The 12,790-nt window shown below is 42.8% G+C and overlaps 1 protein-coding gene across 3 annotated transcripts in view; it reads left to right on the top strand.

The window, feature by feature from the left end:
• The window catches only part of RAD18 (RAD18 E3 ubiquitin protein ligase), a 131,703-nt gene that overhangs the window by 79,019 nt on the left and 39,894 nt on the right, over positions 1-12,790 (top strand). The window lies entirely within an intron of this gene.

Consider the following 12,790-nt stretch of genomic DNA (forward strand, 5'->3'; position numbering starts at 1 on the left):
CATTTGAGCCAGAAAAACATCTGTGGAAGGTGTCCATCCTGCCATGTGCCCTCCCCCAAAGTCCCTCCCCCCTCGGCTGCCCTCCCCCAGGGCTCCACCAAGGTCTCTCTGAAGGATGGGGGAGAATTCCTGAATAGGGTGGACTGAAGCATGGAGAACTGCATGGGGAAAGGTGGACAAAAAAAATAGAGCAGAAGCACCTTCTTTGAGAGCTCCTGTCATCCCATTCAAGATGGTCTCCCAACTCTCAGGATTGACTTTTCAAGGGGATGTCATGCAAGGGGTGTGAGTGGGAGAGCCACCTTTTGCTGAATATCTTCTACCATGACTTGTCTCAGTTCCATCCTATTTGTGTCTCTACCCACCTCGGTTTCCTGTCAAATTCTTTTTCTGAGGCAATATTTGATTTATTTCATAAAAATTATACACCGCTTGATTGTTTTAAAAAAACAAAACCTCAAAGCAGTTTACAAAAGATAAAACAGTAAAATCAAGAGAAAGAAAAACACAACCCTACTTTTAAACATGTTGTTGTTGTTTAATCGTTTAGTCGTGTCCGACTCTTCGTGACCCCATGGACCAGAGCTCGCCAGGCACTCCTGTCTATCACTGCCTCCTGCAGTTTGGTCAAACTCATGCTGGTAGCTTCGAGAACACTGTCCAACCATCTCGTCCTCTGCTGTCCCCTTCTCCTTGTGCCCTCCATCTTTCCCAACATCAGGGTCTTTTCCAGGGAGTCTTCTCTTCTCATGAGGTGGCCAAAGCATTGGAGCCTCAGCTTCAGGATCTGTCCTTCCAGTGTGCACTCAGGGCTGATTTCCTTAAGAATGGAGAGGTTTGATCTTGCAGTCTATGGGATCACTGCCTTGCTGTGGCGAAGAGGCTTGAATAACTTTTAAACATACAGAAGTTAAAATACTAAAACAGATTTAAATTCACCTCAACTTCCCAAGCGTCTGGGTAGGCTTGTTTTTATCAGGCACCAAAGAAAGGTACACTGAAGGTGCTGCTTGATCTCACTAGGCAGGCAGTTCCAAAGTGTAGGCGCCGCCACTCTAAATGATTGAGTATGGAATGGGTATTAGGGGATACCTGTAGTCGTGCCAATTCCACCGATTGAAGCAGTTGAGTGGGCACATGTAGGGTAAGGTGATCTCATAGGTAAACTGCTCCCAAGTTATTATGGGCTTTATATACTAATAGTAACACCTTGAACTTGCAAATCAGCAGCCAGTGCAGATCTCTGACCACAGGTGTTATATGCTGACAAGGCCTCACTCCTGTCAGCAATCGTGCTGCAGCATTCTGCCCTAGCTGCAGCTTCCGGGTCAAGTGTTAGGGCAGCAACGAACACAATTTGAAACGGGATGGAAATAAACTAAACCGTAAAATATTTTAATGGTATTTCTTTGTTCTGAAGCACTATATTCCACTGCGATTACTTATGCCTATTTGTGGCCATTCAAGTGTTTTTTAAAAAACTGGAAATAATAGCATCGGTTTCAGAAGTTTAGGCAGTTCCACAAAGCTGTGACTTTTCCAGCTGAGTTTAATTGAAAATGTTTGTTACATTGCGAGATGTGTCAAAAGAAAAGCATTCGCTGAGAGGTAAATCCAAACGCAAAGCTTAAAGATCAGTAACTGATTCAGAAAAAAATAATGTTGGATTGTTAAGTAGTCAATAAAGACATTATTTCATATGAATGTATGAACTGATAATGCAGACTTCCCCTTCGTGTGTGTGTTTGTGTGTGTGTGAATTTGACTAGATTTTGCCTCTTTGCAGTTGAGAAGGTGAAGAAGCTGGGATGCTGGGCCTTCTCTTCTTTACTGTTTCTTTATTTCCGTACATTATATGTTAATTCTTCGAGATTTAGTTCGTTTTATCTTTTTCAGTTCTTTTCTGGGGAAAGCAAATGGACAGTGAAACCTTATATGAACCCAAGCAGCATTCCAATAGCATCCCCCCCCCCAAAAAAACACCTTTCTAATTGTTAATCAAATTTAAAACACAATTGGTTACAGAAATCACAGCTTCCTCTTTAGGGGATGGAGGGACTGGCTGCCTCTTAATCTTTCACGTGTAAGTGGAGAGGTTTCTCCCTCCTTCCCATAGATAATGAATGAAATGTGAGTTCTTTTTCAAAGGGCTGCTTTCTATGTATTCCAGGAGCAGGTGTTGCGGGTATAAAAACAGCAATATAATTCAGCCCACTCTGAATTTCTAATTTTCAGAAGCCTTTCGCTGCAAAAGATTTAGAGCAGCAGCCAAAGGAAGTGAAGGGGAGGACTTGCATGAGAAATTTTCATAAATATAATTATTTCTTAACTGGTGCAAAAGTACTATTCAGGCTCCTGTTCCAGCATCAGGTTTGAGGGCAACTTGGGCAACCCCGCCGGACCTTCTCTCAGTGGCAACCCAAAGTAAGCTTGTCCAGACAGCCTGGAGTAGAGAAAATCAGAAGACTGGGTGACACAGTGGCTTCCTTTACTCAGAATGCCACTGAATCCTAACGCAGTCGGGTTCAGAGACTGGAAAAATCAAGGAGGGGACTGCAGCTTTGCCTGGTGCTTCCCTTCTCAGCACTGAACTGAATATTGAAAATAACAGGGGGTGCTGGTGATTAGCATCAGCATTTGCCCACCATGCTTGAATAGCTCAGTCAGTAGAGCCTGAGATTCTCATTCTCAGGGTTGTGGGTTTGAACCCCACATTGGGCAAAATATTCCTGCATTGCAGAGGGTTGGATTAGACTACCCTTCCAGTTCTACAATTCTATGCTTCTATGCCAGTTCCAGAGAGCCAGTGTGGTGTAGTGGTTAAGAGCGGTAGACTCGTAATCTGGGGAACTGGGTTCGCGTCTCCGCTCCTCCACATGCAGCTGCTGTGTGACCTTGGGCTAGCCACACTTCTTTGAAGTCTCTCAGCCCCACTCACCTCACAGAGTGTTTGTTGTGGGGGAGGAAGGGAAAGGAGAATGTTAGCCCCTTTGAGACTCCTTAGGGTAGTGATAAAGCGGGATATCAAATCCAAACTCTTCTTCTTCATGTGGTGACTTAGACCTGGGCCATTCTACTGCCTTGAGACTACTACCACATTCAGCTGCATGAATAAATCAGGCAATGCCAATGCCCGGTTTGGCAGGGCTCTCAGCAGCCCTCTGGATCTTTAGGGTATGGAAGAGCTGGAGACATCCCTGAACTGTATCTTCAGAACAATGGCATATTCTGTTTTGTGTGGGGGCGTGGGGATGTTGTTGCTCAGCCACAAATACCATTTTTCCGGGAAAGGTGATGGAGAGAGTTGTGGCACAAGAATTGTGAGTACTCTTGGATGATGCCGTCTTGCCAGGCAGTCCATTCTGAACAATGTAGGCATTAGGGTTTTAGTGTTGTGGCTCCTTCTTTTGGGAATTGCCTCCTCTTGACAGTTAGACATGTGCTGTTTCTGTTGACCCCACCAAAGAGCTTTGTCTTCCAAAAAGCCTTTTAGTTGAACCAATTCCCATTCTGCAGCCATACTGGAATTATTATTTTTTAAATAGCTTTAAGATTTTCAAATCTGTTTTTAATACGTTTTAAGATGTTTTTATTGCTGTGTCCCGTGTGGTTCGCTGCCCTGGGCTCCTTTGAGAGAAAGGGAGGGATATAAATGTAATAATAAATTAACAAAAATGATCATACAACAGCTGGTGAAATTTCACAAAAGCTGATACCATAATAAAGAAAATCACTTTTCTATAAAGTGCTGCAAGACACTTCATTGTTTTTGTTGTAACAGAAATAGTTACATGCCATTAACTGTTTTTTACTTCCAGCAGTCTTCCAGTTGTATGTCTGAAGCTTGTTGTTATAGTGCATGGAATTTGGTGGTTGGCAAATTGTTTTTTGTTTATCTGGATTGAGTATAACTACAGTGCAACCATTAGGCACTTTTACTATTTTACCATGGACATACTAATAAAGATGTGCATATCGCCATGTTTTATTTCAGTATCATTTGTTTCCATGTACCTGCAACAGGGTGTCTTTTCATCCTGGGTTGTTGTTGATGTTGATGTTTTCTTCTCCAATGCTGTTTATTTGCAGTAATGTTTTAATAACGAAAACAGCATTTGTGATCGAAAAAGACAGCCCTTTTTTTTGGTATTTGGCAGGAATTCAGAAGACATTGTAGATCCTATCTCACATCTCCACTGCAGTCCTTTTGTCCCCCAAAAGCTGTTCCTCAATGCGGCACAGAGTGGCATTCAGTGGTGTAAAAAGCTGCAGCCAAATGGAGGAATCAACTGCATCTTTGGGTGTGTGCATAGAAGTGCCTTAGGTATACACTAAGTAGCACTTTGGATCGTGGCCCATATTTATGTGGCATGCCTCTGTGAAAAATACCCTTTGATTAATACTCAAAAGTATAATTGCTTTTATTACTATTCCACTTTATTTGATTTGAACATCGAATCTGGATTATTGCCCAGAAGATGAGACTTGCATTTTTTTTTATTTGATGGGGCAGTTGTATCCATCATAACAGTGTGATAACCCTTTCAGTTTCTCCAAACTTTTCTAAATGTATTAAAGAGAAGCATTCTTTATATATTAAAAACAAACCACAAAGTGGTTCCTCTCTTGTATGCAAACACGTTTCCAACTTGGCTTGTTAAGTAGGTTGTCTAATGGGTATCATACATTTCCCTTTACGCTTAGGTTCCTTTTAAAACTCTTGTAACTTACAATAAGGGTCATCAGCACAATTTATACTGTATAGTCTGGAATCACTGCACTTAAAGACTAATAGATTTTAGTGACTCTGGTTCAGAAGGTGATTGCTAAATGAGCAAATGTAAGTGCTGTCAGGGTATGTCAATTAAAATAACTGATGAAGTAATTACGTTGCAGAGTTGTTAAATTATTCTTTTTTTCATTTCATTTACTCCTGAGTTTGATAAGCTACTCTTAACCTCAAGTGGCATAAATGCTGTATACTCTGATCTTTGGTGTAGTGATGAGCAAACACCCCTCAGCTAACCTTGAAAACCTTCATTTTAGGTTTTGCAGTTTTCCAAGAGCACTAGGGGGAAAATAGTGTGTTTTTTCTTTTTTCCTGGAGAGGTTAGTATTATTAAGGAATGCTAATAAAACATAGTTGGAATACTCCTTTCGCCTACCAGCCCCCTCCCCAATTTCCAAGGGGAGGAAAAAGGCCTTTAGTAACAAGTGGAGAAGGGGTTTGCAAAATGTGGAAGTAAGCAGTGCTTAACTGGAAATTTTGCTTCTGAGCATAGCCAGAAGTGAAGTTCCTCTTTATCTCAAACTGAAACAGGAAAATGTACACATCCCATGCCCACTGGCTACGATTTGCTGCCAAGGTGCATGGGATTATTTTGATTTACTACTGGACTCGGAATACAGAAGAAACTATTGGCTTGTTGAGCATTATTTAGTTGCTAATTCACATTTTTTCCATTCGGATTAAAACTAGACTAGTGCATACCTATTTGAATTTGTCTATGCAGAGGAACTTTTGTAATTCCTGTTCATACCAGTAGATATTCCCTTTTATCTTTGTCCCTGCCTTCTAATGTGTTGATTCTCTTAGACCAATTAAGTACCAACGGGGCATGCACAAAAATAGCTGCATATTCACCTTGTTTTTTTCTGTTTAAAGTGTCCCTGCCCAAGGAGTGTGCAAAAGCACAAAGGCTGATGTAAGTTTGCTTGTGTAGTTTTCTAATTTTGTGCAAATCAGAGAGAGCAAAAGAAACATGTGTGTGCGGGCAGAAGCATCTAAGTTCCTGGTGCAATGGTGTCTCCAAAATTTTTTACACATCACTTGGGAAGACAAGCGAACTAATACCAGTGTACTGGAAGCAGCAAAGATCACCAGTGTTGAAGAATGATTCTTCAACATCAACTTTGTTGGACTGGTCATGTTGTGCGGATGCCTGATGATCATCTTCCAAAGCAACTACTCTATTCCGAACTTAGAAATGGAAAGCATAATGCTGGTGGTCAACAAAAGAGGTTTAAAGACTGTCTCAAGGCAAATCTAAAAAAATGTAGTATAAACACTGACAACTGGGGAACACCGGCCTGTGAACACTCCAGTTGGAGAACTGGCTTTACCAAAGGTGTCATGGGCATTGAAGACACTTGAACTCATGACACAAGGGAGAAACATGCTAGGAGGAAGACATGCTTGGCAAATCCACACCGTTATCAACTCCCGCCTGGAAACCAATGTCCCCACTGTGGAAGGACGTGTGGATCCAGAATTGGCCTCCACAATCACTTACGGACTCATTGTTGAAACCGTGTTTATGGAAGACAATCTTACTCTGCTATGAGTGATCACCAAAGAAAAAAAAGAAGCATATCTAAACACGTTGTGCCTTTAATTGTAACAATTAACATAGCTGCAATAAATTAAAATGCCTTTCTTAAAGCAAAGCACACATGAAGAGACATTGCTTAATTTCTTTAGGCATGGGCTGGACAGGCTCCAGTTTCTTGTAATCACTGTACATTAATCTGGCTGCCTTTCAAAGAAAATTAAGCTCTCTGATCAGGACAGTTAATTCATTGTTGCAGAAAAATTGCCTTAACATATTTAATCCCTTCTCAAATAAAAACCAACTCTTCAGCTAATCTCCCAACTTCTCAGCGAAGCCAAATGACCTACGTAGCAAACTTGGGAGCATTTGACTTTGCAGCGCATGACCTCCGGGGCACTTCTTGAATTCTATCCAGCTCGAATAATGTAGTAACAGAGTGACCCTGTTTTTCCAAGGATTCGGTTCTTTCCTGTTGGAATTATTTCTGTAGTGACCTATCCAGATCAATTTGCAGAGGTCCAACAGTGAACTGGTGTTGGGATTCTCTTTTCCATAGAATTATCTTTTAATAGTATATCAAACTGCTATACTGGAGTAGACAAAAGTGGGAGAAATCAAGACATAGGTAAGTAATGGGAAGAATATGTGGCTATTTAAGTTCCACATAATTACATTACAGCAGAGTTCGAGTTCAAGATAGTTGTCTCAAAGGCTTTGTAAAAAGAAGAAGAAGAATGTCAAATTAAATAGAACTTCACATATGGAGGTGTATACATCTGAATGCCAGCTGCTAGGGACTAAATGGATCACCATCACCTTTACAGTCTGTGTAGGAGCTCCCATTTGACTGGATACAGTTAGGGGGGAAAATCTTTGACTAAGTGCACCTTTATCTGATCCAGCACTGACTGGACACATGAGCAGTGTTACACTGACTTTGCTCTATGCATTATGGCAGCCATTGCGAAGCGATCATCATTGGCTGTATTCAGATGCTAGATCTAATCAGCATAGACCCACTGAAATCAATGCACCTGAATTAGCTATGCCCATTAACTTCAATGGGTCTCTCAGAGTAGAACTAACATTGGAGTCATCTGTTTGTTTCCCTTATCTTAAGTGGAAATCTGTTGTGCCAATTTCAGATGATGTCATAATAGATGCAGGTTTGTCAGTCAAAAGCAAGGAATGATGTTCCCCTCTGATAGCAGTCGGTGGTGTACAACAAAGATAGTCCTTGTGGATTTCAGTACTTGCTTGTGCTTTTAAAAACAACAACAGCAACCCACCATGTGGGAATACGTGGTGAGCATCTGGGCACAGCGATGCTGCAGTCACAGCATTCTCCTGTGAAGATGATTGATTGCAAAAATTGGCCAGCTTCTGCTGTGAGGAACAGGGAGCTGTGGCTACAGAAATAGGAGCAGGTTTCTGTGCAGACTACAACAAATCCTCTTGAACCAAAAAAACCAAACCAAAACAAAACAAAACAAAAAAACAAAACAAAAAAACCCCACTGCTACATGCCTGGACTTTCACCAAGCAAAAGATCTTTGTTATGTCTTGTGAAGGCGGTGCTTTTTTAAACCAAATTATTGCGCCCCACCTCAGCGGCCAGTGCCTGAGGTTAGTTGGCCTACAAAGTACTCTTAAGTAGTTTTAGAAGATTCCAAATACTGTTCTCTGCTTAAACCTTTTTGAACTTGCACCATTGTTCAGAGGCTATATGCCACAGAATTCCAGGGAAGTAACAGAAGGAGATGACTATGGCCTTCAACTCCTGTTTGGGGGCTTACATGGTTAGCCATTGTAGGACGCAGGTTGCTGAACTACAAAAGGTGGTCTGCTTTAGGAGGGCTTTGTTTTAAGAGTTGGCAATGGTCACGGGGTTAAAGTAAAGGTAAAGGGACCCCTGACCATTAGGTCCAGTCGTGGCCGACTCTGGGGTTGCGGCGCTCATCTTGCTTTATTGGATGAGGGAGCCAGTGTACAACTTCCAGGTCATGTGGCCAGCATGAGTACGTCGCTTCTGGCAAACAAGAGCAGCGCACGGAAACGCCATTTACCTTCCCGCCAGAGCAGTACCTATTTATCTACTTGCACTTTGACGTGCTTTCGAACTGCTAGGTTGGCAGGAGCAGGGACCGAGCAATGGGAGCTCACCCCGTCGTGGGGATTCGAACCGCCGACATTCTGATAGGCAAGTCCTAGGCTCTGTGATTTAACCCACAGCACCACCTGCATCCCGGTCACGGGGTTAGGTGGATTTAAAAGATTAGACAACTGTATGGAAGGAAAGCCTTCTGATTACCATCAGCCATGATTGCTAGCTGGGACCTCCGGATTTCAGAAGTAGCATTCTCCTGAATGCCGTTTGTTGTGGGATTGTGGCAGAAAGCAGGAGGGGCTGATGTCCTTCAGGCCCTTCTTGTGGACTTCCCAGACCCATTTGGCTAGTTGCTTTTGGAAACAGGCTGTTGAACTGAATCTTCCCCAACTTGGTGCCCTCCAGATGTTGTTGAACTGAGCCCCAGCCAACATGGACAATGGTCAGGGTTGATGGAAGATGTGAAGGGGTCCTTGGGAGAACCCTGGCCATTGCTTTTTTCAAAAGGAGAAGCCTCAAAATCTCTGCAAGCATAGAATTTCCCACAGACTGCTTTGTATCTGGATTATGCTGTGCCTTGTCCTTTCTTCAGGTTGCCTCTCCAGATGGTGTATTCTTGTGGAAGCTGAATGGAAGATTCATGGGCTGCCCATCTCTTGCCAAGGCAGTTTGGGGAGGTTAGTTGTTAATGCATAAAGCGGAACATTTGAGAGTGTTGTCAGTACAGGTACAACTGTGAGATGAATGTGTTGTTAGTCATCAACGTGTCGATCAGGGCTGGCTCACACTGCCAGGTCCTTGTACCCTAATAATGGTTGATAATTTGCAGCCTCCTTGTTGTATACTGTGTGAAATGGGTAAGGAAAGGGCAAGGGCAATGTGGTGAAAGAGTTCCGATCTTGAAAATCAGAAAAGAAAAGCATGTCTCTCCCATCTTGTTTCGCCATCGGGGGGGGGGGGACTTTCAATTTGAGCAGTGTTTGTGTTAGCTCTCTCTATAGTCTACATATAAAGGTAAAGGTACCCCTGCCGGTACGGGCCAGTCTTGCCAGACTCTAGGGTTGTGCGCTCATCTCACTCTATAGGCCGGGAGCCAGCGCTGTCCGGAGACACTTCCGGGTCACGTGGCCAGCGTGACGAAGCTATACAAACTCCTTAATTCTGGACAAAGAAAATAGATGAGGTGGTTCTGCAGCACTCAACTAGTTAAAAGTCAGAGATTGATGTGCATTATAATGAGTGAAATAAGTATTTGTTCCCTTTGCAAAAGATGACTTAGTTGTCGTTTAGTCGTGTCCGACTCTTCGTGACCCCCATGGACCAGAGCACGCCAGGCACTCCTGTCTTCCACTGCCTCCCGCAGTTTGGTCAAACTCATGCTGGTAGCTTTGAGAACACTGTCCAACCATCTCGTCCTCTGTCGTCCCCTTCTTCTTGTGCCCTCCATCTTTCCCAACATCAGGGTCTTTTCCAGTGAGTCTTCTCTTCTCATGAGGTGGCCAAAGTATTGGAGCCTCGGCTTCACGATCTGTTCTTAGTACTTGGTGGCAAAATCCTTGTTGGCAATTATAGAGGTCAGACGTATTTTGTCCCACTCCTCTTTGCAGATCTTCTCCAAGTCAGTAAGATTTCGAGGCTGATGTGAACCTGGCAGTTAGATTCAGTTTGGAAGATGGTAGCTAATAACATTTCTAAGTGCAATAACATCACTTGGGAGGTAGTTTGCTCAACACCAAATTAGGCAGAAAGCATGCGTGAAACTTAAATTGCTTTTGCTTTTCCCATTGTGTGGCAGAAATGTTCTTTTGTAGAATAATCATTTTGATCCAATCTGCTCTAGTATGACGCAGAATGCAGCACCCTTATTCAAGGATATTAAGGGATGGGGTGGTTTCAAGAGAGAACGCAAATGAGGGTTTTGCATCCGAGACCATATTAACAAATGTTAATCCTCCGAGGAAATAATTACTTCTTTCAGCAGCAATTTAAGTCATTCTACAAGAATATGTAAGATGGCTGCACTGTAATCCCATGTGGGTTTAGTTAGAAGTAAATCCCACTGTATTTAATGGGGCTTACTCCCAGGTAAGCATGCATAGGATGAAGCCTCAGTCTGTAAAGGAGGTGAATGGTTTTGTTCATTAACTACGGTGGATGCTACTCTCTTGCCCAGGTAAAGTCTCCCACTCAGGCAGCTTGCAGTGTCAAACCTGGTTCACTAACAGAACTACATTGTGTGTCTCTAGACCAGTGGTTCCCAAACCTTTCCAGTAATATGGACCACTTTTCTGCCCATTGTAGCAATTGGAATGTGCTGTGCTAGATTCTGTATAATCTTTAATTGCATTTTTACAGACATGCTGCAGATCACCTGAATGAATCTTGGATCACAGTTTGCAAACCTCTGCTCTAGACCATGCCAGTTGGCCTGTTAAAAAGATCAGTGTGGATATACAGTTTAGATCAGCCTTCTTCAACCTGGTATGTTCCAGATGTATGATGGGGCTATATAGCTTATAACATCTGTAGAGCTCCATGTTGAGAAAGTCTGGTTTAGATTAGTTCTTGGTCATTTCTTTTCTCCACTTCTTTATGCTTTAATATTTACAATGTCAAAAGAAGTTTCAGAGGTGGCCTCAATGTTCTGCCCACCCTCACGACTGAGAGTTTGTGAGCTTGTGATGCACAGTTGGCCATGGTGAGAAAGCTGTGAAAATTGCTTTTCCAAAACAAGAGGCAGAGCTTTTCCTCCCTTTCCAGTTGTTACTGCGTGGACTGCTCCTTCTCTGAATTGCCGTTAAGTGGAATCTCTGGAGGAGAGCAATGCATTTAGTATATTAATATGTTTTACGTGATCCATTATTTCTTTGTGAATGACCTGCAGAGGTGGCTGAACTCAGTTTATAGTTGAAAAATCTTTCTTAAAAAAATTATAACTGGAAAGAAACATAACATTTTATTTGGATGGCCACGGGACTTTAAAAAAGATAAAATTACACAACAATTTTACTTTAAAATACACAAAGACTAAAAACAGCCATATAAATAGAGTGACATTTTTAGCACAAATTTAGAACAGTATTTTTCAGTTTGCATAAGCAGAGGCATAGGGAAGGGGATGTGGGGGGATGGACCGCCCTGGGTATCATCGCTGAGGGGGTGACATTTTGCTCACTGTACCTCCGCGACTCCCAAGACTACCCTGAGCCGTTGGGGGAAGGGGGGAGCTGCGCCGCTTTGCCTTCATTTTGACAGCTTGGGGGAGGCTTGGGGGTCGTGGGTGGCCGACGCGCCCGCAGGTGATATTCAGTGCGCCACCCACCTGCAACTCCCAAGCCTACCCCAAGTCGTCAGTGTGTGTGTGTGGGGGGGGGGTGACAAAAAATTTTCCCCACCAGGTACTACCTCACCTTGCTACGCATCTGTGCCTGTGCTCAATATTTTTACGATAGTTTACAGAATATATTTGCACTGTAGATAAAAATCCTTAGTTGTATATATGTTTTCCTACTTTAGTGATCAAAACTACTTTCCACTACTATATACGAGCACATGATAAATCATAATTAGAACTGGAAAAGGTTGGGACAATATCTGAAAGATAGGTTACAGTCAATGCTGAAACCTCACTCCCCCCCCCATCTCTCCAACCGCCTGGGACAAAGTTTCTTGCCTAGTTCTTCCCTCTCCTAGCTCGCCACCGAAGCCCCAAGCCCTGCTCTTTACCCTTCCTTTACTTCAGACCACCTCTTTTGTGCTAAAGGCACCCACCTGATCTTTCCTTCCTCGTTGTGCCTTCTGTGCTCCCAGGCTCAAGACTCCTACTCCCTTTGCCAAGAACCTGCTGGAGTTGTGTCAGCAGCTTCCCCTTTCTTCTGCTGACAGCCTTGCCTTGAGTCTTCCCCTCCCATGTCTTGCCTCTTTTCCACTTCTGGTCTGCCCAGCTCCTTACCTAGTTAAAGGGGCAGCAGAGAGATTCAGTGCAATCTTTGGACAGTCCTGTTTTTCTGTAGCTGGGCTACACAGATTCTTAGAATTTCAGCTGAGGAGAGTCATTGCCTGCCTGACATTTGCAGTTTTCTTTCAAGACTTAGGAGAACGGATGGGGTTTTTTATGATGTGATAGCGCCCATGGCAATATCAAAACTATCACTGGATTAGTATGGTGAGAGGGAATTCATACAAGTCCCTGTTTTACTAGTCTTTAAGGTGAATCATCAAATCTCCAAATTATAGTTAATCCCCACTTAAGAAACTTAAGGTAATGAAATCTAAAAGACTGAAACAAAACAAAAGAATTTAAATTCACACATTTATAAGAATATGAAATTCTAAATTGTCAATCCCACAG

This window comes from Podarcis muralis, chromosome 2 (assembly GCF_964188315.1).
Source record: "Podarcis muralis chromosome 2, rPodMur119.hap1.1, whole genome shotgun sequence".
In the NCBI taxonomy this organism is placed as follows: Eukaryota; Metazoa; Chordata; class Lepidosauria; order Squamata; family Lacertidae; genus Podarcis; species Podarcis muralis.